Source organism: Nelumbo nucifera, chromosome 4, assembly GCF_055504915.1.
Source record: "Nelumbo nucifera cultivar China Antique chromosome 4, China Antique-T2T, whole genome shotgun sequence".
Classification (NCBI taxonomy): Eukaryota; Viridiplantae; Streptophyta; class Magnoliopsida; order Proteales; family Nelumbonaceae; genus Nelumbo; species Nelumbo nucifera.
Window position 1 is genome coordinate 51,773,937 of NC_142652.1, and position 21,064 is coordinate 51,795,000.

The 21,064-nt window shown below is 46.7% G+C and overlaps 37 non-coding genes and 7 pseudogenes across 37 annotated transcripts; all 44 read right to left on the reverse strand.

Annotated features, from left to right (window-relative positions):
* Positions 1-223: 223 nt before the first annotated feature.
* Positions 224-342, reverse strand: LOC148795804 (5S ribosomal RNA). The gene has a single exon (XR_016073843.1). It is a non-coding gene; the product is annotated as a 5S ribosomal RNA (ribosomal RNA).
* Positions 343-697: 355 nt separating this feature from the next.
* On the reverse strand, positions 698-816 carry LOC148795805 (5S ribosomal RNA; annotated as a pseudogene).
* A 355-nt stretch (positions 817-1,171) lies between these two features.
* On the reverse strand, positions 1,172-1,290 carry LOC148795806 (5S ribosomal RNA). Its single transcript, XR_016073844.1, has one exon. It is a non-coding gene; the product is annotated as a 5S ribosomal RNA (ribosomal RNA).
* A 354-nt stretch (positions 1,291-1,644) lies between these two features.
* On the reverse strand, positions 1,645-1,763 carry LOC148795807 (5S ribosomal RNA). The gene has a single exon (XR_016073451.1). It is a non-coding gene; the product is annotated as a 5S ribosomal RNA (ribosomal RNA).
* A 356-nt stretch (positions 1,764-2,119) lies between these two features.
* On the reverse strand, positions 2,120-2,238 carry LOC148795808 (5S ribosomal RNA). Its single transcript, XR_016073846.1, has one exon. It is a non-coding gene; the product is annotated as a 5S ribosomal RNA (ribosomal RNA).
* Positions 2,239-2,592: 354 nt separating this feature from the next.
* LOC148795809 (5S ribosomal RNA) lies at positions 2,593-2,711 on the reverse strand. The gene has a single exon (XR_016070230.1). It is a non-coding gene; the product is annotated as a 5S ribosomal RNA (ribosomal RNA).
* Positions 2,712-3,065: 354 nt separating this feature from the next.
* LOC148795810 (5S ribosomal RNA) lies at positions 3,066-3,184 on the reverse strand. Its single transcript, XR_016071662.1, has one exon. It is a non-coding gene; the product is annotated as a 5S ribosomal RNA (ribosomal RNA).
* Positions 3,185-3,540: 356 nt separating this feature from the next.
* LOC148795811 (5S ribosomal RNA) lies at positions 3,541-3,659 on the reverse strand. Its single transcript, XR_016075670.1, has one exon. It is a non-coding gene; the product is annotated as a 5S ribosomal RNA (ribosomal RNA).
* A 355-nt stretch (positions 3,660-4,014) lies between these two features.
* LOC148795812 (5S ribosomal RNA) lies at positions 4,015-4,133 on the reverse strand (annotated as a pseudogene).
* Positions 4,134-4,486: 353 nt separating this feature from the next.
* On the reverse strand, positions 4,487-4,605 carry LOC148795813 (5S ribosomal RNA). The gene has a single exon (XR_016072241.1). It is a non-coding gene; the product is annotated as a 5S ribosomal RNA (ribosomal RNA).
* A 355-nt stretch (positions 4,606-4,960) lies between these two features.
* Positions 4,961-5,079, reverse strand: LOC148795814 (5S ribosomal RNA). Its single transcript, XR_016073847.1, has one exon. It is a non-coding gene; the product is annotated as a 5S ribosomal RNA (ribosomal RNA).
* A 355-nt stretch (positions 5,080-5,434) lies between these two features.
* Positions 5,435-5,553, reverse strand: LOC148795815 (5S ribosomal RNA; annotated as a pseudogene).
* Positions 5,554-5,907: 354 nt separating this feature from the next.
* Positions 5,908-6,026, reverse strand: LOC148795816 (5S ribosomal RNA). Its single transcript, XR_016072793.1, has one exon. It is a non-coding gene; the product is annotated as a 5S ribosomal RNA (ribosomal RNA).
* Positions 6,027-6,381: 355 nt separating this feature from the next.
* LOC148795817 (5S ribosomal RNA) lies at positions 6,382-6,500 on the reverse strand. The gene has a single exon (XR_016072409.1). It is a non-coding gene; the product is annotated as a 5S ribosomal RNA (ribosomal RNA).
* A 355-nt stretch (positions 6,501-6,855) lies between these two features.
* LOC148795818 (5S ribosomal RNA) lies at positions 6,856-6,974 on the reverse strand. Its single transcript, XR_016073848.1, has one exon. It is a non-coding gene; the product is annotated as a 5S ribosomal RNA (ribosomal RNA).
* Positions 6,975-7,328: 354 nt separating this feature from the next.
* LOC148795819 (5S ribosomal RNA) lies at positions 7,329-7,447 on the reverse strand. Its single transcript, XR_016074617.1, has one exon. It is a non-coding gene; the product is annotated as a 5S ribosomal RNA (ribosomal RNA).
* Positions 7,448-7,803: 356 nt separating this feature from the next.
* LOC148795820 (5S ribosomal RNA) lies at positions 7,804-7,922 on the reverse strand. Its single transcript, XR_016073849.1, has one exon. It is a non-coding gene; the product is annotated as a 5S ribosomal RNA (ribosomal RNA).
* Positions 7,923-8,276: 354 nt separating this feature from the next.
* LOC148795821 (5S ribosomal RNA) lies at positions 8,277-8,395 on the reverse strand. The gene has a single exon (XR_016069189.1). It is a non-coding gene; the product is annotated as a 5S ribosomal RNA (ribosomal RNA).
* A 356-nt stretch (positions 8,396-8,751) lies between these two features.
* On the reverse strand, positions 8,752-8,870 carry LOC148795822 (5S ribosomal RNA). Its single transcript, XR_016073850.1, has one exon. It is a non-coding gene; the product is annotated as a 5S ribosomal RNA (ribosomal RNA).
* A 354-nt stretch (positions 8,871-9,224) lies between these two features.
* LOC148795823 (5S ribosomal RNA) lies at positions 9,225-9,343 on the reverse strand. Its single transcript, XR_016072431.1, has one exon. It is a non-coding gene; the product is annotated as a 5S ribosomal RNA (ribosomal RNA).
* Positions 9,344-9,697: 354 nt separating this feature from the next.
* Positions 9,698-9,816, reverse strand: LOC148795824 (5S ribosomal RNA). Its single transcript, XR_016069714.1, has one exon. It is a non-coding gene; the product is annotated as a 5S ribosomal RNA (ribosomal RNA).
* Positions 9,817-10,172: 356 nt separating this feature from the next.
* On the reverse strand, positions 10,173-10,291 carry LOC148795825 (5S ribosomal RNA). The gene has a single exon (XR_016070437.1). It is a non-coding gene; the product is annotated as a 5S ribosomal RNA (ribosomal RNA).
* Positions 10,292-10,646: 355 nt separating this feature from the next.
* On the reverse strand, positions 10,647-10,765 carry LOC148795826 (5S ribosomal RNA; annotated as a pseudogene).
* Positions 10,766-11,118: 353 nt separating this feature from the next.
* Positions 11,119-11,237, reverse strand: LOC148795827 (5S ribosomal RNA). Its single transcript, XR_016071819.1, has one exon. It is a non-coding gene; the product is annotated as a 5S ribosomal RNA (ribosomal RNA).
* Positions 11,238-11,592: 355 nt separating this feature from the next.
* Positions 11,593-11,711, reverse strand: LOC148795828 (5S ribosomal RNA). Its single transcript, XR_016073852.1, has one exon. It is a non-coding gene; the product is annotated as a 5S ribosomal RNA (ribosomal RNA).
* A 355-nt stretch (positions 11,712-12,066) lies between these two features.
* On the reverse strand, positions 12,067-12,185 carry LOC148795829 (5S ribosomal RNA; annotated as a pseudogene).
* Positions 12,186-12,540: 355 nt separating this feature from the next.
* On the reverse strand, positions 12,541-12,659 carry LOC148795830 (5S ribosomal RNA). Its single transcript, XR_016073853.1, has one exon. It is a non-coding gene; the product is annotated as a 5S ribosomal RNA (ribosomal RNA).
* Positions 12,660-13,013: 354 nt separating this feature from the next.
* On the reverse strand, positions 13,014-13,132 carry LOC148795831 (5S ribosomal RNA). Its single transcript, XR_016073452.1, has one exon. It is a non-coding gene; the product is annotated as a 5S ribosomal RNA (ribosomal RNA).
* A 355-nt stretch (positions 13,133-13,487) lies between these two features.
* Positions 13,488-13,606, reverse strand: LOC148795832 (5S ribosomal RNA). Its single transcript, XR_016073854.1, has one exon. It is a non-coding gene; the product is annotated as a 5S ribosomal RNA (ribosomal RNA).
* A 354-nt stretch (positions 13,607-13,960) lies between these two features.
* LOC148795833 (5S ribosomal RNA) lies at positions 13,961-14,079 on the reverse strand. The gene has a single exon (XR_016070241.1). It is a non-coding gene; the product is annotated as a 5S ribosomal RNA (ribosomal RNA).
* Positions 14,080-14,433: 354 nt separating this feature from the next.
* LOC148795834 (5S ribosomal RNA) lies at positions 14,434-14,552 on the reverse strand. Its single transcript, XR_016071663.1, has one exon. It is a non-coding gene; the product is annotated as a 5S ribosomal RNA (ribosomal RNA).
* A 356-nt stretch (positions 14,553-14,908) lies between these two features.
* Positions 14,909-15,027, reverse strand: LOC148795835 (5S ribosomal RNA). Its single transcript, XR_016075671.1, has one exon. It is a non-coding gene; the product is annotated as a 5S ribosomal RNA (ribosomal RNA).
* Positions 15,028-15,382: 355 nt separating this feature from the next.
* LOC148795836 (5S ribosomal RNA) lies at positions 15,383-15,501 on the reverse strand (annotated as a pseudogene).
* Positions 15,502-15,854: 353 nt separating this feature from the next.
* LOC148795837 (5S ribosomal RNA) lies at positions 15,855-15,973 on the reverse strand. Its single transcript, XR_016072242.1, has one exon. It is a non-coding gene; the product is annotated as a 5S ribosomal RNA (ribosomal RNA).
* A 355-nt stretch (positions 15,974-16,328) lies between these two features.
* On the reverse strand, positions 16,329-16,447 carry LOC148795838 (5S ribosomal RNA). The gene has a single exon (XR_016073855.1). It is a non-coding gene; the product is annotated as a 5S ribosomal RNA (ribosomal RNA).
* Positions 16,448-16,802: 355 nt separating this feature from the next.
* LOC148795839 (5S ribosomal RNA) lies at positions 16,803-16,921 on the reverse strand (annotated as a pseudogene).
* A 354-nt stretch (positions 16,922-17,275) lies between these two features.
* On the reverse strand, positions 17,276-17,394 carry LOC148795840 (5S ribosomal RNA). Its single transcript, XR_016072794.1, has one exon. It is a non-coding gene; the product is annotated as a 5S ribosomal RNA (ribosomal RNA).
* Positions 17,395-17,749: 355 nt separating this feature from the next.
* On the reverse strand, positions 17,750-17,868 carry LOC148795841 (5S ribosomal RNA). The gene has a single exon (XR_016072410.1). It is a non-coding gene; the product is annotated as a 5S ribosomal RNA (ribosomal RNA).
* A 355-nt stretch (positions 17,869-18,223) lies between these two features.
* Positions 18,224-18,342, reverse strand: LOC148795842 (5S ribosomal RNA). Its single transcript, XR_016073856.1, has one exon. It is a non-coding gene; the product is annotated as a 5S ribosomal RNA (ribosomal RNA).
* A 354-nt stretch (positions 18,343-18,696) lies between these two features.
* LOC148795843 (5S ribosomal RNA) lies at positions 18,697-18,815 on the reverse strand. The gene has a single exon (XR_016074618.1). It is a non-coding gene; the product is annotated as a 5S ribosomal RNA (ribosomal RNA).
* Positions 18,816-19,171: 356 nt separating this feature from the next.
* Positions 19,172-19,290, reverse strand: LOC148795844 (5S ribosomal RNA). Its single transcript, XR_016073857.1, has one exon. It is a non-coding gene; the product is annotated as a 5S ribosomal RNA (ribosomal RNA).
* A 354-nt stretch (positions 19,291-19,644) lies between these two features.
* LOC148795845 (5S ribosomal RNA) lies at positions 19,645-19,763 on the reverse strand. The gene has a single exon (XR_016069190.1). It is a non-coding gene; the product is annotated as a 5S ribosomal RNA (ribosomal RNA).
* Positions 19,764-20,119: 356 nt separating this feature from the next.
* LOC148795846 (5S ribosomal RNA) lies at positions 20,120-20,238 on the reverse strand. The gene has a single exon (XR_016073858.1). It is a non-coding gene; the product is annotated as a 5S ribosomal RNA (ribosomal RNA).
* Positions 20,239-20,592: 354 nt separating this feature from the next.
* On the reverse strand, positions 20,593-20,711 carry LOC148795847 (5S ribosomal RNA). Its single transcript, XR_016072443.1, has one exon. It is a non-coding gene; the product is annotated as a 5S ribosomal RNA (ribosomal RNA).
* Between the last annotated feature and the right edge of the window lie 353 nt (positions 20,712-21,064).

Below are 21,064 nucleotides of genomic sequence, written 5' to 3' on the forward strand. Positions count from 1 at the left end.
GTTTGCTTTTTAGATCTGCCGCACCCCCGGATAGATGCAATACTATCGCGGGGCCCACAATGCACGACGAATGCCAAAAGCCCGGTTTTTGCACGGTTCTCATTCAGTAATGACGATTGTGCCGCAAATGGTCCGAGTATCCGGCGCGTTGTTTGCGTTTGTCTCGCCGAAACGACAAATGGAATTTGCAAATACGATATCGAAATAAAATATTAATAAAATTGGGGTGCAACACGAGGACTTCCCAGGAGGTCACCCATCCTAGGACTACTCCCGCCCATGCACACTTAACTTCGGAGTTCTGATGGGATCCGGTGCATTAGTGCTGGTATGATCGCACCCGTTTAATTCATGCTCGCTTAGATCTTTATGCACTATCTTGCTCCCCTCCATTAATTGTTTTAGACTTGAAAAAACTGTGTATGCAGCCTTCCTCCCTTGGTAACCGTGCACAAGCTCCTATGTGAGCAGAGTGTTTGCTTTTCAGATCTGCCGCACCCCCGGATAGATGCAATACTATCGCGGGGCCCACAATGCACGACGAATGCCAAAAGCCCGGTTTTTGCACGGTTCCCATTCAGTAATGACGATCGTGCCGCAAATGGTCCGAGTATCCGGCGCGTTGTTTGAGTTTGTCTCGCCGAAACGACAAATGGAATTTGCAAATACGATATCGAAATAAAATATTAATAAAATTGGGGTGAAACACAAGGACTTCCCAGGAGGTCACCCATCCTAATACTACTCTCGCCCAAGCACACTTAACTTCGGAGTTCTGGTGAGATCCGGTGCTTTAGTGCTGGTATGATAGCACCCGTTTAATTCTTGCTCGCTTAGATCTTTATGACCTATCTTGCTCCCTTCCATTAATTGTTCTAGATTTGAAAAAAATGTGTATGCAGCCTCTTTCCCTTAGTAACCGTGCACAAGCTCCTACGTGAGCGGAGTGTTTGCTTTTCAGATCTGCCGCACCTCCGGATAGATGCAATACTATCGCGGGGCCCCCAATGCATGACGAATGCCAAAAGCCCGGTTTTTGCACGGTTCTCATTCAGTAATGACGATTGTGCCGCAAATGGTCCGAGTATACGGCGCGTTGTTTGCGTTTGTCTCGCCGAAACGACAAATGGAATTTGCAAATACGATATCGAAATAAAATATTAATAAAATTGGGGTGCAACACGAGGACTTCCCAGGAGGTCACCCATCCTAGGACTACTCCCGCCCATGCACACTTAACTTCGGAGTTCTGATGGGATCCGGTGCATTAGTGCTGGTATGATCGCACCCGTTTAATTCATGCTCGCTTAGATCTTTATGCACTATCTTGCTCCCCTCCATTAATTGTTTTAGACTTGAAAAAACTGTGTATGCAGCCTTCCTCCCTTGGTAACCGTGCACAAGCTCCTATGTGAGCAGAGTGTTTGCTTTTCAGATCTGCCGCACCCCCGGATAGATGCAATACTATCGCGGGGCCCACAATGCACGACGAATGCCGAAAGCCCGGTTCTTGCATCGTTGTCATTCAGTAATGACGATCGTGCCGCAAATGGTCCGAGTATCCGACGCATTGTTTCCAGTTGTCTCCCAGAAACAACAAATGGAATTTGCAAATACAAATCAAAATAAAATATTAATAAAATTGGGGTGCAACACGAGGACTTCCCAGGAGGTCACCCATCCTAATACTACTCTCGCCCAAACACGCTTAACTTCGGAGTTCTGATGGGATCCGGTGCATTAGTGCTGGTATGATCACACCCGTTTAATTCATGCTCGCTTAGATCTTTATGCACTATCTTGCTCCCCTCCATTAATTGTTTTAGACTTGAAAAAAACTGTGTATGCAGCCTTCCTCCCTTGGTAACCGTGCACAAGCTCTTACGTGAGCAGAGTGTTTGCTTTTTAGATCTGCCGCACCCCCGGATAGATGCAATACTATCGCGGGGCCCACAATGCACGACGAAAGCCAAAAGCCCGGTTTTTTCACGGTTCCCATTCAGTAATGACAATCGTGCCGCAAATGGTCCGAGTATCCGGCGCGTTGTTTGCGTTTGTCTCGCCGAAACGACAAATGGAATTTGCAAATACGATATCGAAATAAAATATTAATAAAATTGGGGTGCAACACGAGGACTTCCCAGGAGGTCACCCATCCTAGGACTACTCCCGCCCATGCACACTTAACTTCGGAGTTCTGATGGGATCCGGTGCATTAGTGCTGGTATGATCGCACCCGTTTAATTCATGCTCGCTTAGATCTTTATGCACTATCTTGCTCCCCTCCATTAATTGTTTTAGATTTGAAAAAACTGTGTATGCAGCATTCCTCCCTTGGTAACCGTGCACAAGCTCCTACGTGAGCAGAGTGTTTGCATTTCAGATCTGCCGCACCCCCGGATAGATGCAATACTATCGCGGGGCCCACAATGCATGACGAATGCCGAAAGCCCGGTTCTTGCATCGTTGCCATTCAGTAATGACGATCGTGCCGCAAATGGTCCGAGTATCCGACGCATTGTTTCCAGTTGTCTCCCAGAAACAACAAAAGGAATTTGCAAATACAAATCAAAATAAAATATTAATAAAATTGGGGTGCAACACGAGGACTTCCCAGGAGGTCACCCATCCTAGTACTACTCTCGCCCAAGCACGCTTAACTTCGGAGTTCTGATGGGATCCGGTGGATTAGTGCTGGTATGATCGCACCCGTTTAATTCATGCTCGCTTAGATCTTTATGCACTATCTTGCTCCCCTCCATTAATTGTTTTAGATTTGAAAAAACTGTGTATGCAGCCTTCCTCCCTTGGTAACCGTGCACAAGCTCCTACGTGAGCAGATTGTTTGTATTTCAGATCTGCCACACCCCCGGATAGATGCAATACTATCGCGGGGCCCACAATGCATGACGAATGCCGAAAGCCCGGTTCTTGCATCGTTGCCATTCAGTAATGACGATCGTGCCGCAAATGGTCCGAGTATCCGACGCATTGTTTCCAGTTGTCTCCCAGAAACAACAAATGGAATTTGCAAATACAAATCAAAATAAAATATTAATAAAATTGGGGTGCAACACGAGGAATTCCCAAGAGGTCACCCATCCTAGTACTACTCTCGCCCAAGCACGCTTAACTTCAGAGTTCTGATGGGATCCGGTGCATTAGTGCTGGTATGATCGCACCCGTTTAATTCATGCTCGCTTAGATCTTTATGCACTATCTTGCTCCCCTCCATTAATTGTTTTAGACTTGAAAAAAACTGTGTATGCAGCCTTCCTCCCTTGGTAACCGTGCACAAGCTCTTACGTGAGCAGAGTGTTTGCTTTTTAGATCTGCCGCACCCCCGGATAGATGCAATACTATCGCGGGGCCCACAATGCACGACGAATGCCAAAAGCCCGGTTTTTTCACGGTTCCCATTCTGTAATGACAATCGTGCCGCAAATGGTCCGAGTATCCGGCGCGTTGTTTGCGTTTGTCTCGCCGAAACGACAAATGGAATTTGCAAATACGATATCGAAATAAAATATTAATAAAATTGGGGTGCAACACGAGGACTTCCCAGGAGGTCACCCATCCTAGGACTACTCCCGCCCATGCACACTTAACTTCAGAGTTCTGATGGGATCCGGTGCATTAGTGCTGGTATGATCGCACCCGTTTAATTCATGCTCGCTTAGATCTTTATGCACTATCTTGCTCCCCTCCATTAATTGTTTTAGACTTGAAAAAACTGTGTATGCAGCCTTCCTCCCTTGGTAACCGTGCACAAGCTCCTACGTGAGCAGAGTGTTTGCTTTTCAGATCTGCCGCACCCCCGGATAGATGCAATACTATCGCGGGGCCCACAATGCACGACGAATGCCAAAAGCCCGGTTTTTGCACGGTTCCCATTCAGTAATGACGATCGTGCCGCAAATGGTCCGAGTATCCGGCGCGTTGTTTGAGTTTGTCTCGCCGAAACGACAAATGGAATTTGCAAATACGATATCGAAATAAAATATTAATAAAATTGGGGTGAAACACAAGGACTTCCCAGGAGGTCACCCATCCTAATACTTCTCTCGCCCAAGCACACTTAACTTCGGAGTTCTGATGAGATCTGGTGCATTAGTGCTGGTATGATAGCACCCGTTTAATTCATGCTCGCTTAGATCTTTATGACCTATCTTGCTCCCTTCCATTAATTGTTTTAGATTTGAAAAAAATGTGTATGCAGCCTCTTTCCCTTGGTAACCGTGCACAAGCTCCTACGTGAGCGGAGTGTTTGTTTTTCAGATCTGCCGCACCTCCGGATAGATGCAATACTATCGCGGGGCCCACAATGCATGACGAATGCCGAAAGCCCGGTTCTAGCATCGTGGCCATTCAGTAATGACGATCGTGCCGCAAATGGTCCGAGTATCCGACGCATTGTTTCCAGTATCTCCCAGAAACAACAAATGGAATTTGCAAATACAAATCAAAATAAAATATTAATAAAATTGGAGTGCAACACGAGGACTTCCCAGGAGGTCACCCATCCTAGTACTACTCTCGCCCGAGCACGCTTAACTTCAGAGTTCTGATGGGATCCGGTGCATTAGTGCTGGTATGATCGCACCCGTTTAATTCATGCTCGCTTAGATCTTTATGCACTATCTTGCTCCCCTCCATTAATTGTTTTAGACTTGAAAAAACTGTGTATGCAGCCTTCCTCCCTTGGTAACCGTGCACAAGCTTTTACGTGAGCAGAGTGTTTGCTTTTTAGATCTGCCGCACCCCCGGATAGATGCAATACTATCGCGGGGCCCACAATGCACGACGAATGCCAAAAGCCCGGTTTTTGCACGGTTCTCATTCAGTAATGACGATTGTGCCGCAAATGGTCCGAGTATCCGGCGCGTTGTTTGCGTTTGTCTCGCCGAAACGACAAATGGAATTTGCAAATACGATATCGAAATAAAATATTAATAAAATTGGGGTGCAACACGAGGACTTCCCAGGAGGTCACCCATCCTAGGACTACTCCCGCCCATGCACACTTAACTTCGGAGTTCTGATGGGATCCGGTGCATTAGTGCTGGTATGATCGCACCCGTTTAATTCATGCTCGCTTAGATCTTTATGCACTATCTTGCTCCCCTCCATTAATTGTTTTAGACTTGAAAAAACTGTGTATGCAGCCTTCCTCCCTTGGTAACCGTGCACAAGCTCCTATGTGAGCAGAGTGTTTGCTTTTCAGATCTGCCGCACCCCCGGATAGATGCAATACTATCGCGGGGCCCACAATGCACGACGAATGCCAAAAGCCCGGTTTTTGCACGGTTCCCATTCAGTAATGACGATCGTGCCGCAAATGGTCCAAGTATCCGGCGCGTTGTTTGAGTTTGTCTCGCCGACACGACAAATGGAATTTGCAAATACGATATCGAAATAAAATATTAATAAAATTGGGGTGAAACACAAGGACTTCCCAGGAGGTCACCCATCCTAATACTACTCTCGCCCAAGCACACTTAACTTCGGAGTTCTGATGAGATCCGGTGCATTAGTGCTGGTATGATAGCACCCGTTTAATTCATGCTCGCTTAGATCTTTATGCACTATCTTGCTCCCCTCCATTAATTGTTTTAGATTTGAAAAAACTGTGTATGCAGCCTTCCTCCCTTGGTAACCGTGCACAAGCTCCTACGTGAGCAGAGTGTTTGCTTTTCAGATCTGCCGCACCTCCGGATAGATGCAATACTATCGCGGGGCCCACAATGCACGACGAATGCCGACAGCCCGGTTCTTGCATCGTTGCCATTCAGTAATGACGATCGTGCCGCAAATGGTCCGAGTATCCGACGCATTGTTTCCAGTTGTCTCCCAGAAACAACAAATGGAATTTGCAAATACAAATCAAAATAAAATATTAATAAAATTGGGGTGCAACACGAGGACTTCCCAGGAGGTCTCCCTTCCTAGTACTACTCTCGCCCAAGCACGCTTAACTTCGGAGTTCTGATGAGATCCGGTGCATTAGTGCTGGTATGATCGCACCCGTTTAATTCATGCTCGCTTAGATCTTTATGCACTATCTTGCTCCCCTCCATTAATTGTTTTAGACTTGAAAAAAACTGTGTATGCAGCCTTCCTCCCTTGGTAACCGTGCACAAGCTCCTACGTGAGCAGAGTGTTTGCTTTTCAGATCTGCCGCACCTCCGGATAGATGCAATACTATCGCGGGGCCCACAATGCACGACGAATGCCGACAGCCCGGTTCTTGCATCGTTGCCATTCAGTAATGACGATCGTGCCGCAAATGGTCCGAGTATCCGACGCATTGTTTCCAGTTGTCTCCCAGAAACAACAAATGGAATTTGCAAATACAAATCAAAATAAAATATTAATAAAATTGGGGTGCAACACGAGGACTTCCCAGGAGGTCACCCTTCCTAGTACTACTCTCGCCCAAGCACGCTTAACTTCGGAGTTCTGATGAGATCCGGTGCATTAGTGCTGGTATGATCGCACCCGTTTAATTCATGCTCGCTTAGATCTTTGTGCACTATCTTGCTCCCCTCCATTAATTGTTTTAGACTTGAAAAAACTGTGTATGCAGCCTTCCTCCCTTGGTAACCGTGCACAAGCTCCTACGTGAGCAGAGTGTTTGCTTTTCAGATCTGTCGCACCCCCGGATAGATGCAATACTATCGCGGGGCCCACAATGCACGACGAATGCCAAAAGCCCGGTTTTTGCACGGTTCTCATTCAGTAATGACGATCGTGCCGCAAATGGTCCGAGTATCCGGCGCGTTGTTTGCGTTTGTCTCGCCGAAACGACAAATGGAATTTGCAAATACGATATCAAAATAAAATATTAATAAAATTGGGGTGCAACACGAGGACTTCCCAGGAGGTCACCCATCCTAGGACTACTCCCGCCCATGCACACTTAACTTCGGAGTTCTGATGGGATCCGGTGCATTAGTGCTGGTATGATCGCACCCGTTTAATTCATGCTCGCTTAGATCTTTATGCACTATCTTGCTCCCCTCCATTAATTGTTTTAGATTTGAAAAAACTGTGTATGCAGCCTTCCTCCCTTGGTAACCGTGCACAAGCTCCTACGTGAGCAGAGTGTTTGCATTTCAGATCTGCCGCACCCCCGGATAGATGCAATACTATCGCGGGGCCCACAATGCATGACGAATGCCGAAAGCCCGGTTCTTGCATCGTTGCCATTCAGTAATGACGATCGTGCCGCAAATGGTCCGAGTATCCGACGCATTGTTTCCAGTTGTCTCCCAGAAACAACATATGGAATTTGCAAATACAAATCAAAATAAAATATTAATAAAGTTGGGGTGCAACACGAGGACTTCCCAGGAGGTCACCCTTCCTAGTACTACTCTCGCCCAAGCACGCTTAACTTCGGAGTTCTGATGAGATCCGGTGCATTAGTGCTGGTATGATCGCACCAGTTTAATTCATGCTCGCTTAGATCTTTGTGCACTATCTTGCTCCCCTCCATTAATTGTTTTAGACTTGAAAAAACTGTGTATGCAGCCTTCCTCCCTTGGTAACCGTGCACAAGCTCCTACGTGAGCAGAGTGTTTTGCTTTTCAGATCTGTCGCACCCCCGGATAGATGCAATACTATCGCGGGGCCCACAATGCACGACGAATGCCAAAAGCCCGGTTTTTGCACGGTTCTCATTCAGTAATGACGATTGTGCCGCAAATGGTCCGAGTATCCGGCGCGTTGTTTGCGTTTGTCTCGCCGAAACGACAAATGGAATTTGCAAATACGATATCGAAATAAAATATTAATAAAATTGGGGTGCAACACGAGGACTTCCCAGGAGGTCACCCATCCTAGGACTACTCCCGCCCATGCACACTTAACTTCGGAGTTCTGATGGGATCCGGTGCATTAGTGCTGGTATGATCGCACCCGTTTAATTCATGCTCGCTTAGATCTTTATGCACTATCTTGCTCCCCTCCATTAATTGTTTTAGACTTGAAAAAACTGTGTATGCAGCCTTCCTCCCTTGGTAACCGTGCACAAGCTCCTATGTGAGCAGAGTGTTTGCTTTTCAGATCTGCCGCACCCCCGGATAGATGCAATACTATCGCGGGGCCCACAATGCACGACGAATGCCGAAAGCCCGGTTCTTGCATCGTTGCCATTCAGTAATGACGATCGTGCCGCAAATGGTCCGAGTATCCGACGCATTGTTTCCAGTTGTCTCCCAGAAACAACAAATGGAATTTGCATATACAAATCAAAATAAAATATTAATAAAATTGGGGTGCAACACGAGGACTTCCCAGGAGGTCACCCATCCTAAAACTACTCTCGCCCAAACACGCTTAACTTCGGAGTTCTGATGGGATCCGGTGCATTAGTGCTGGTATGATCACACCCGTTTAATTCATGCTCGCTTAGATCTTTATGCACTATCTTGCTCCCCTCCATTAATTGTTTTAGACTTGAAAAAAACTGTGTATGCAGCCTTCCTCCCTTGGTAACCGTGCACAAGCTCTTACGTGAGCAGAGTGTTTGCTTTTTAGATCTGCCGCACCCCCGGATAGATGCAATACTATCGCGGGGCCCACAATGCACGACGAATGCCAAAAGCCCGGTTTTTTCACGGTTCCCATTCAGTAATGACAATCGTGCCGCAAATGGTCCGAGTATCCGGCGCGTTGTTTGCGTTTGTCTCGCCGAAACGACAAATGGAATTTGCAAATACGATATCGAAATAAAATATTAATAAAATTGGGGTGCAACACGAGGACTTCCCAGGAGGTCACCCATCCTAGGACTACTCCCGCCCATGCACACTTAACTTCGGAGTTCTGATGGGATCCGGTGCATTAGTGCTGGTATGATCGCACCCGTTTAATTCATGCTCGCTTAGATCTTTATGCACTATCTTGCTCCCCTCCATTAATTGTTTTAGATTTGAAAAAACTGTGTATGCAGCATTCCTCCCTTGGTAACCGTGCACAAGCTCCTACGTGAGCAGAGTGTTTGCATTTCAGATCTGCCGCACCCCCGGATAGATGCAATACTATCGCGGGGCCCACAATGCATGACGAATGCCGAAAGCCCGGTTCTTGCATCGTTGCCATTCAGTAATGACGATCGTGCCGCAAATGGTCCGAGTATCCGACGCATTGTTTCCAGTTGTCTCCCAGAAACAACAAATGGAATTTGCAAATACAAATCAAAATAAAATATTAATAAAATTGGGGTGCAACACGAGGACTTCCCAGGAGGTCACCCATCCTAGTACTACTCTCGCCCAAGCACGCTTAACTTCGGAGTTCTGATGGGATCCGGTGCATTAGTGCTGGTATGATCGCACCCGTTTAATTCATGCTCGCTTAGATCTTTATGCACTATCTTGCTCCCCTCCATTAATTGTTTTAGATTTGAAAAAACTGTGTATGCAGCCTTCCTCCCTTGGTAACCGTGCACAAGCTCCTACGTGAGCAGATTGTTTGTATTTCAGATCTGCCGCACCCCCGGATAGATGCAATACTATCGCGGGGCCCACAATGCATGACGAATGCCGAAAGCCCGGTTCTTGCATCGTTGCCATTCAGTAATGACGATCGTGCCGCAAATGGTCCGAGTATCCGACGCATTGTTTCCAGTTGTCTCCCAGAAGCAACAAATGGAATTTGCAAATACAAATCAAAATAAAATATTAATAAAATTGGGGTGCAACACGGGGAATTCCCAAGAGGTCACCCATCCTAGTACTACTCTCGCCCAAGCACGCTTAACTTCGGAGTTCTGATGGGATCCGGTGCATTAGTGCTGGTATGATCGCACCCGTTTAATTCATGCTCGCTTAGATCTTTATGCACTATCTTGCTCCCCTCCATTAATTGTTTTAGACTTGAAAAAAACTGTGTATGCAGCCTTCCTCCCTTGGTAACCGTGCACAAGCTCTTACGTGAGCAGAGTGTTTGCTTTTTAGATCTGCCGCACCCCCGGATAGATGCAATACTATCGCGGGGCCCACAATGCACGACGAATGCCAAAAGCCCGGTTTTTTCACGGTTCCCATTCAGTAATGACAATCGTGCCGCAAATGGTCCGAGTATCCGGCTCGTTGTTTGCGTTTGTCTCGCCGAAACGACAAATGGAATTTGCAAATACGATATCGAAATAAAATATTAATAAAATTGGGGTGCAACACGAGGACTTCCCAGGAGGTCACCGATCCTAGGACTACTCCCGCCCATGCACACTTAACTTCGGAGTTCTGATGGGATCCGGTGCATTAGTGCTGGTATGATCGCACCCGTTTTATTCATGCTCGCTTAGATCTTTATGCACTATCTTGCTCCCCTCCATTAATTGTTTTAGACTTGAAAAAACTGTGTATGCAGCCTTCCTCCCTTGGTAACCGTGCACAAGCTCCTACGTGAGCAGAGTGTTTGCTTTTCAGATCTGCCGCACCCCCGGATAGATGCAATACTATCGCGGGGCCCACAATGCACGACGAATGCCAAAAGCCCGGTTTTTGCACGGTTCCCATTCAGTAATGACGATCGTGCCGCAAATGGTCCGAGTATCCGGCGCGTTGTTTGAGTTTGTCTCGCCGAAACGACAAATGGAATTTGCAAATACGATATCGAAATAAAATATTAATAAAATTGGGGTGAAACACAAGGACTTCCCAGGAGGTCACCCATCCTAATACTACTCTCGCCCAAGCACACTTAACTTCGGAGTTCTGATGAGATCCGGTGCATTAGTGCTGGTATGATAGCACCCGTTTAATTCATGCTCGCTTCGATCTTTATGACCTATCATGCTCCCTTCCATTAATTGTTTTAGATTTGAAAAAAATGTGTATGCAGCCTCTTTCCCTTGGTAACCGTGCACAAGCTCCTACGTGAGCGGAGTGTTTGTTTTTCAGATCTGCCGCTCCTCCGGATAGATGCAATACTATCGCGGGGCCCACAATGCATGACGAATGCCGAAAGCCCGGTTCTAGCATCGTGGCCATTCAGTAATGACGATCGTGCCGCAAATGGTCCGAGTATCCGACGCATTGTTTCCAGTATCTCCCAGAAACAACAAATGGAATTTGCAAATACAAATCAAAATAAAATATTAATAAAATTGGGGTGCAACACGAGGACTTCCCAGGAGGTCACCCATCCTAGTACTACTCTCGCCCGAGCACGCTTAACTTCAGAGTTCTGATGGGATCCGGTGCATTAGTGCTGGTATGATCGCACCCGTTTAATTCATGCTCGCTTAGATCTTTATGCACTATCTTGCTCCCCTCCATTAATTGTTTTAGACTTGAAAAAACTGTGTATGCAGCCTTCCTCCCTTGGTAACCGTGCACAAGCTTTTACGTGAGCAGAGTGTTTGCTTTTTAGATCTGCCGCACCCCCGGATAGATGCAATACTATCGCGGGGCCCACAATGCACGACGAATGCCAAAAGCCCGGTTTTTGCACGGTTCTCATTCAGTAATGACGATTGTGCCGCAAATGGTCCGAGTATCCGGCGCGTTGTTTGCGTTTGTCTCGCCGAAACGACAAATGGAATTTGCAAATACGATATCGAAATAAAATATTAATAAAATTGGGGTGCAACACGAGGACTTCCCAGGAGGTCACCCATCCTAGGACTACTCCCGCCCATGCACACTTAACTTCGGAGTTCTGATGGGATCCGGTGCATTAGTGCTGGTATGATCGCACCCGTTTAATTCATGCTCGCTTAGATCTTTATGCACTATCTTGCTCCCCTCCATTAATTGTTTTAGACTTGAAAAAACTGTGTATGCAGCCTTCCTCCCTTGGTAACCGTGCACAAGCTCCTATGTGAGCAGAGTGTTTGCTTTTCAGATCTGCCGCACCCCCGGATAGATGCAATACTATCGCGGGGCCCACAATGCACGACGAATGCCAAAAGCCCGGTTTTTGCACGGTTCCCATTCAGTAATGACGGTCGTGCCGCAAATGGTCCGAGTATCCGGCGCGTTGTTTGAGTTTGTCTCGCCGACACGACAAATGGAATTTGCAAATACGATATCGAAATAAAATATTAATAAAATTGGGGTGAAACACAAGGACTTCCCAGGAGGTCACCCATCCTAATACTACTCTCGCCCAAGCACACTTAACTTCGGAGTTCTGGTGAGATCCGGTGCATTAGTGCTGGTATGATAGCACCCGTTTAATTCTTGCTCGCTTAGATCTTTATGACCTATCTTGCTCCCTTCCATTAATTGTTTTAGATTTGAAAAAAATGTGTATGCAGCCTCTTTCCCTTAGTAACCGTGCACAAGCTACTACGTGAGCGGAGTGTTTGCTTTTCAGATCTGCCGCACCTCCGGATAGATGCAATACTATCGCGGGGCCCCCAATGCATGACGAATGCCAAAAGCCCGGTTTTTGCACGGTTCTCATTCAGTAATGACGATTGTGCCGCAAATGGTCCGATTATACGGCGCGTTGTTTGCGTTTGTCTCGCCGAAACGACAAATGGAATTTGCAAATACGATATCAAAATAAAATATTAATAAAATTGGGGTGCAACACGAGGACTTCCCAGGAGGTCACCCATCCTAGGACTACTCCCGCCCATGCACACTTAACTTCGGAGTTCTGATGGGATCCGGTGCATTAGTGCTGGTATGATCGCACCCGTTTAATTCATGCTCGCTTAGATCTTTATGCACTATCTTGCTCCCCTCCATTAATTGTTTTAGACTTGAAAAAACTGTGTATGCAGCCTTCCTCCCTTGGTAACCGTGCACAAGCTCCTATGTGAGCAGAGTGTTTGCTTTTCAGATCTGCCGCACCCCCGGATAGATGCAATACTATCGCGGGGCCCACAATGCACGACGAATGCCGAAAGCCCGGTTCTTGCATCGTTGTCATTCAGTAATGACGATCGTGCCGCAAATGGTCCGAGTATCCGACGCATTGTTTCCAGTTGTCTCCCAGAAACAACAAATGGAATTTGCAAATACAAATCAAAATAAAATATTAATAAAATTGGGGTGCAACACGAGGACTTCCCAGGAGGTCACCCATCCTAATACTACTCTCGCCCAAACACGCTTAACTTCGGAGTTCTGATGGGATCCGGTGCATTAGTGCTGGTATGATCACACCCGTTTAATTCATGCTCGCTTAGATCTTTATGCACTATCTTGCTCCCCTCCATTAATTGTTTTAGACTTGAAAAAACTGTGTATGCAGCCTTCCTCCCTTGGTAACCGTGCACAAGCTCTTACGTGAGCAGAGTGTTTGCTTTTTAGATCTGCCGCACCCCCGGATAGATGCAATACTATCGCGGGGCCCACAATGCACGACGAAAGCCAAAAGCCCGGTTTTTTCACGGTTCCCATTCAGTAATGACAATCGTGCCGCAAATGGTCCGAGTATCCGGCGCGTTGTTTGCGTTTGTCTCGCCGAAACGACAAATGGAATTTGCAAATACGATATCGAAATAAAATATTAATAAAATTGGGGTGCAACACGAGGACTTCCCAGGAGGTCACCCATCCTAGGACTACTCCCGCCCATGCACACTTAACTTCGGAGTTCTGATGGGATCCGGTGCATTAGTGCTGGTATGATCGCACCCGTTTAATTCATGCTCGCTTAGATCTTTATGCACTATCTTGCTCCCCTCCATTAATTGTTTTAGATTTGAAAAAACTGTGTATGCAGCATTCCTCCCTTGGTAACCGTGCACAAGCTCCTACGTGAGCAGAGTGTTTGCATTTCAGATCTGCCGCACCCCCGGATAGATGCAATACTATCGCGGGGCCCACAATGCATGACGAATGCCGAAAGCCCGGTTCTTGCATCGTTGCCATTCAGTAATGACGATCGTGCCGCAAATGGTCCGAGTATCCGACGCATTGTTTCCAGTTGTCTCCCAGAAACAACAAAAGGAATTTGCAAATACAAATCAAAATAAAATATTAATAAAATTGGGGTGCAACACGAGGACTTCCCAGGAGGTCACCCATCCTAGTACTACTCTCGCCCAAGCACGCTTAACTTCGGAGTTCTGATGGGATCCGGTGGATTAGTGCTGGTATGATCGCACCCGTTTAATTCATGCTCGCTTAGATCTTTATGCACTATCTTGCTCCCCTCCATTAATTGTTTTAGATTTGAAAAAACTGTGTATGCAGCCTTCCTCCCTTGGTAACCGTGCACAAGCTCCTACGTGAGCAGATTGTTTGTATTTCAGATCTGCCACACCCCCGGATAGATGCAATACTATCGCGGGGCCCACAATGCATGACGAATGCCGAAAGCCCGGTTCTTGCATCGTTGCCATTCAGTAATGACGATCGTGCCGCAAATGGTCCGAGTATCCGACGCATTGTTTCCAGTTGTCTCCCAGAAACAACAAATGGAATTTGCAAATACAAATCAAAATAAAATATTAATAAAATTGGGGTGCAACACGAGGAATTCCCAAGAGGTCACCCATCCTAGTACTACTCTCGCCCAAGCACGCTTAACTTCAGAGTTCTGATGGGATCCGGTGCATTAGTGCTGGTATGATCGCACCCGTTTAATTCATGCTCGCTTAGATCTTTATGCACTATCTTGCTCCCCTCCATTAATTGTTTTAGACTTGAAAAAAACTGTGTATGCAGCCTTCCTCCCTTGGTAACCGTGCACAAGCTCTTACGTGAGCAGAGTGTTTGCTTTTTAGATCTGCCGCACCCCCGGATAGATGCAATACTATCGCGGGGCCCACAATGCACGACGAATGCCAAAAGCCCGGTTTTTTCACGGTTCCCATTCTGTAATGACAATCGTGCCGCAAATGGTCCGAGTATCCGGCGCGTTGTTTGCGTTTGTCTCGCCAAAACGACAAATGGAATTTGCAAATACGATATCGAAATAAAATATTAATAAAATTGGGGTGCAACACGAGGACTTCCCAGGAGGTCACCCATCCTAGGACTACTCCCGCCCATGCACACTTAACTTCAGAGTTCTGATGGGATCCGGTGCATTAGTGCTGGTATGATCGCACCCGTTTAATTCATGCTCGCTTAGATCTTTATGCACTATCTTGCTCCCCTCCATTAATTGTTTTAGACTTGAAAAAACTGTGTATGCAGCCTTCCTCCCTTGGTAACCGTGCACAAGCTCCTACGTGAGCAGAGTGTTTGCTTTTCAGATCTGCCGCACCCCCGGATAGATGCAATACTATCGCGGGGCCCACAATGCACGACGAATGCCAAAAGCCCGGTTTTTGCACGGTTCCCATTCAGTAATGACGATCGTGCCGCAAATGGTCCGAGTATCCGGCGCGTTGTTTGAGTTTGTCTCGCCGAAACGACAAATGGAATTTGCAAATACGATATCGAAATAAAATATTAATAAAATTGGGGTGAAACACAAGGACTTCCCAGGAGGTCACCCATCCTAATACTTCTCTCGCCCAAGCACACTTAACTTCGGAGTTCTGATGAGATCTGGTGCATTAGTGCTGGTATGATAGCACCCGTTTAATTCATGCTCGCTTAGATCTTTATGACCTATCTTGCTCCCTTCCATTAATTGTTTTAGATTTGAAAAAAATGTGTATGCAGCCTCTTTCCCTTGGTAACCGTGCACAAGCTCCTACGTGAGCGGAGTGTTTGTTTTTCAGATCTGCCGCACCTCCGGATAGATGCAATACTATCGCGGGGCCCACAATGCATGACGAATGCCGAAAGCCCGGTTCTAGCATCGTGGCCATTCAGTAATGACGATCGTGCCGCAAATGGTCCGAGTATCCGACGCATTGTTTCCAGTATCTCCCAGAAACAACAAATGGAATTTGCAAATACAAATCAAAATAAAATATTAATAAAATTGGAGTGCAACACGAGGACTTCCCAGGAGGTCACCCATCCTAGTACTACTCTCGCCCGAGCACGCTTAACTTCAGAGTTCTGATGGGATCCGGTGCATTAGTGCTGGTATGATCGCACCCGTTTAATTCATGCTCGCTTAGATCTTTATGCACTATCTTGCTCCCCTCCATTAATTGTTTTAGACTTGAAAAAACTGTGTATGCAGCCTTCCTCCCTTGGTAACCGTGCACAAGCTTTTACGTGAGCAGAGTGTTTGCTTTTTAGATCTGCCGCACCCCCGGATAGATGCAATACTATCGCGGGGCCCACAATGCACGACGAATGCCAAAAGCCCGGTTTTTGCACGGTTCTCATTCAGTAATGACGATTGTGCCGCAAATGGTCCGAGTATCCGGCGCGTTGTTTGCGTTTGTCTCGCCGAAACGACAAATGGAATTTGCAAATACGATATCGAAATAAAATATTAATAAAATTGGGGTGCAACACGAGGACTTCCCAGGAGGTCACCCATCCTAGGACTACTCCCGCCCATGCACACTTAACTTCGGAGTTCTGATGGGATCCGGTGCATTAGTGCTGGTATGATCGCACCCGTTTAATTCATGCTCGCTTAGATCTTTATGCACTATCTTGCTCCCCTCCATTAATTGTTTTAGACTTGAAAAAACTGTGTATGCAGCCTTCCTCCCTTGGTAACCGTGCACAAGCTCCTATGTGAGCAGAGTGTTTGCTTTTCAGATCTGCCGCACCCCCGGATAGATGCAATACTATCGCGGGGCCCACAATGCACGACGAATGCCAAAAGCCCGGTTTTTGCACGGTTCCCATTCAGTAATGACGATCGTGCCGCAAATGGTCCAAGTATCCGGCGCGTTGTTTGAGTTTGTCTCGCCGACACGACAAATGGAATTTGCAAATACGATATCGAAATAAAATATTAATAAAATTTGGGTGAAACACAAGGACTTCCCAGGAGGTCACCCATCCTAATACTACTCTCGCCCAAGCACACTTAACTTCGGAGTTCTGATGAGATCCGGTGCATTAGTGCTGGTATGATAGCACCCGTTTAATTCATGCTCGCTTAGATCTTTATGCACTATCTTGCTCCCCTCCATTAATTGTTTTAGATTTGAAAAAACTGTGTATGCAGCCTTCCTCCCTTGGTAACCGTGCACAAGCTCCTACGTGAGCAGAGTGTTTGCTTTTCAGATCTGCCGCACCTCCGGATAGATGCAATACTATCGCGGGGCCCACAATGCACGACGAATGCCGACAGCCCGGTTCTTGCATCGTTGCCATTCAGTAATGACGATCGTGCCGCAAATGGTCCGAGTATCCGACGCATTGTTTCCAGTTGTCTCCCAGAAACAACAAATGGAATTTGCAAATACAAATCAAAATAAAATATTAATAAAATTGGGGTGCAACACGAGGACTTCCCAGGAGGTCTCCCTTCCTAGTACTACTCTCGCCCAAGCACGCTTAACTTCGGAGTTCTGATGAGATCCGGTGCATTAGTGCTGGTATGATCGCACCCGTTTAATTCATGCTCGCTTAGATCTTTATGCACTATCTTGCTCCCCTCCATTAATTGTTTTAGACTTGAAAAAAACTGTGTATGCAGCCTTCCTCCCTTGGTAACCGTGCACAAGCTCCTACGTGAGCAGAGTGTTTGCTTTTCAGATCTGCCGCACCTCCGGATAGATGCAATACTATCGCGGGGCCCACAATGCACGACGAATGCCGACAGCCCGGTTCTTGCATCGTTGCCATTCAGTAATGACGATCGTGCCGCAAATGGTCCGAGTATCCGACGCATTGTTTCCAGTTGTCTCCCAGAAACAACAAATGGAATTTGCAAATACAAATCAAAATAAAATATTAATAAAATTGGGGTGCAACACGAGGACTTCCCAGGAGGTCACCCTTCCTAGTACTACTCTCGCCCAAGCACGCTTAACTTCGGAGTTCTGATGAGATCCGGTGCATTAGTGCTGGTATGATCGCACCCGTTTAATTCATGCTCGCTTAGATCTTTGTGCACTATCTTGCTCCCCTCCATTAATTGTTTTAGACTTGAAAAAACTGTGTATGCAGCCTTCCTCCCTTGGTAACCGTGCACAAGCTCCTACGTGAGCAGAGTGTTTGCTTTTCAGATCTGTCGCACCCCCGGATAGATGCAATACTATCGCGGGGCCCACAATGCACGACGAATGCCAAAAGCCCGGTTTTTGCACGGTTCTCATTCAGTAATGACGATCGTGCCGCAAATGGTCCGAGTATCCGGCGCGTTGTTTGCGTTTGTCTCGCCGAAACGACAAATGGAATTTGCAAATACGATATCAAAATAAAATATTAATAAAATTGGGGTGCAACACGAGGACTTCCCAGGAGGTCACCCATCCTAGGACTACTCCCGCCCATGCACACTTAACTTCGGAGTTCTGATGGGATCCGGTGCATTAGTGCTGGTATGATCGCACCCGTTTAATTCATGCTCGCTTAGATCTTTATGCACTATCTTGCTCCCCTCCATTAATTGTTTTAGATTTGAAAAAACTGTGTATGCAGCCTTCCTCCCTTGGTAACCGTGCACAAGCTCCTACGTGAGCAGAGTGTTTGCATTTCAGATCTGCCGCACCCCCGGATAGATGCAATACTATCGCGGGGCCCACAATGCATGACGAATGCCGAAAGCCCGGTTCTTGCATCGTTGCCATTCAGTAATGACGATCGTGCCGCAAATGGTCCGAGTATCCGACGCATTGTTTCCAGTTGTCTCCCAGAAACAACATATGGAATTTGCAAATACAAATCAAAATAAAATATTAATAAAGTTGGGGTGCAACACGAGGACTTCCCAGGAGGTCACCCTTCCTAGTACTACTCTCGCCCAAGCACGCTTAACTTCGGAGTTCTGATGAGATCCGGTGCATTAGTGCTGGTATGATCGCACCAGTTTAATTCATGCTCGCTTAGATCTTTGTGCACTATCTTGCTCCCCTCCATTAATTGTTTTAGACTTGAAAAAACTGTGTATGCAGCCTTCCTCCCTTGGTAACCGTGCACAAGCTCCTACGTGAGCAGAGTGTTTTGCTTTTCAGATCTGTCGCACCCCCGGATAGATGCAATACTATCGCGGGGCCCACAATGCACGACGAATGCCAAAAGCCCGGTTTTTGCACGGTTCTCATTCAGTAATGACGATTGTGCCGCAAATGGTCCGAGTATCCGGCGCGTTGTTTGCGTTTGTCTCGCCGAAACGACAAATGGAATTTGCAAATACGATATCGAAATAAAATATTAATAAAATTGGGGTGCAACACGAGGACTTCCCAGGAGGTCACCCATCCTAGGACTACTCCCGCCCATGCACACTTAACTTCGGAGTTCTGATGGGATCCGGTGCATTAGTGCTGGTATGATCGCACCCGTTTAATTCATGCTCGCTTAGATCTTTATGCACTATCTTGCTCCCCTCCATTAATTGTTTTAGACTTGAAAAAACTGTGTATGCAGCCTTCCTCCCTTGGTAACCGTGCACAAGCTCCTATGTGAGCAGAGTGTTTGCTTTTCAGATCTGCCGCACCCCCGGATAGATGCAATACTATCGCGGGGCCCACAATGCACGACGAATGCCGAAAGCCCGGTTCTTGCATCGTTGCCATTCAGTAATGACGATCGTGCCGCAAATGGTCCGAGTATCCGACGCATTGTTTCCAGTTGTCTCCCAGAAACAACAAATGGAATTTGCATATACAAATCAAAATAAAATATTAATAAAATTGGGGTGCAACACGAGGACTTCCCAGGAGGTCACCCATCCTAAAACTACTCTCGCCCAAACACGCTTAACTTCGGAGTTCTGATGGGATCCGGTGCATTAGTGCTGGTATGATCACACCCGTTTAATTCATGCTCGCTTAGATCTTTATGCACTATCTTGCTCCCCTCCATTAATTGTTTTAGACTTGAAAAAAACTGTGTATGCAGCCTTCCTCCCTTGGTAACCGTGCACAAGCTCTTACGTGAGCAGAGTGTTTGCTTTTTAGATCTGCCGCACCCCCGGATAGATGCAATACTATCGCGGGGCCCACAATGCACGACGAATGCCAAAAGCCCGGTTTTTTCACGGTTCCCATTCAGTAATGACAATCGTGCCGCAAATGGTCCGAGTATCCGGCGCGTTGTTTGCGTTTGTCTCGCCGAAACGACAAATGGAATTTGCAAATACGATATCGAAATAAAATATTAATAAAATTGGGGTGCAACACGAGGACTTCCCAGGAGGTCACCCATCCTAGGACTACTCCCGCCCATGCACACTTAACTTCGGAGTTCTGATGGGATCCGGTGCATTAGTGCTGGTATGATCGCACCCGTTTAATTCATGCTCGCTTAGATCTTTATGCACTATCTTGCTCCCCTCCATTAATTGTTTTAGATTTGAAAAAACTGTGTATGCAGCATTCCTCCCTTGGTAACCGTGCACAAGCTCCTACGTGAGCAGAGTGTTTGCATTTCAGATCTGCCGCACCCCCGGATAGATGCAATACTATCGCGGGGCCCACAATGCATGACGAATGCCGAAAGCCCGGTTCTTGCATCGTTGCCATTCAGTAATGACGATCGTGCCGCAAATGGTCCGAGTATCCGACGCATTGTTTCCAGTTGTCTCCCAGAAACAACAAATGGAATTTGCAAATACAAATCAAAATAAAATATTAATAAAATTGGGGTGCAACACGAGGACTTCCCAGGAGGTCACCCATCCTAGTACTACTCTCGCCCAAGCACGCTTAACTTCGGAGTTCTGATGGGATCCGGTGCATTAGTGCTGGTATGATCGCACCCGTTTAATTCATGCTCGCTTAGATCTTTATGCACTATCTTGCTCCCCTCCATTAATTGTTTTAGATTTGAAAAAACTGTGTATGCAGCCTTCCTCCCTTGGTAACCGTGCACAAGCTCCTACGTGAGCAGATTGTTTGTATTTCAGATCTGCCGCACCCCCGGATAGATGCAATACTATCGCGGGGCCCACAATGCATGACGAATGCCGAAAGCCCGGTTCTTGCATCGTTGCCATTCAGTAATGACGATCGTGCCGCAAATGGTCCGAGTATCCGACGCATTGTTTCCAGTTGTCTCCCAGAAGCAACAAATGGAATTTGCAAATACAAATCAAAATAAAATATTAATAAAAT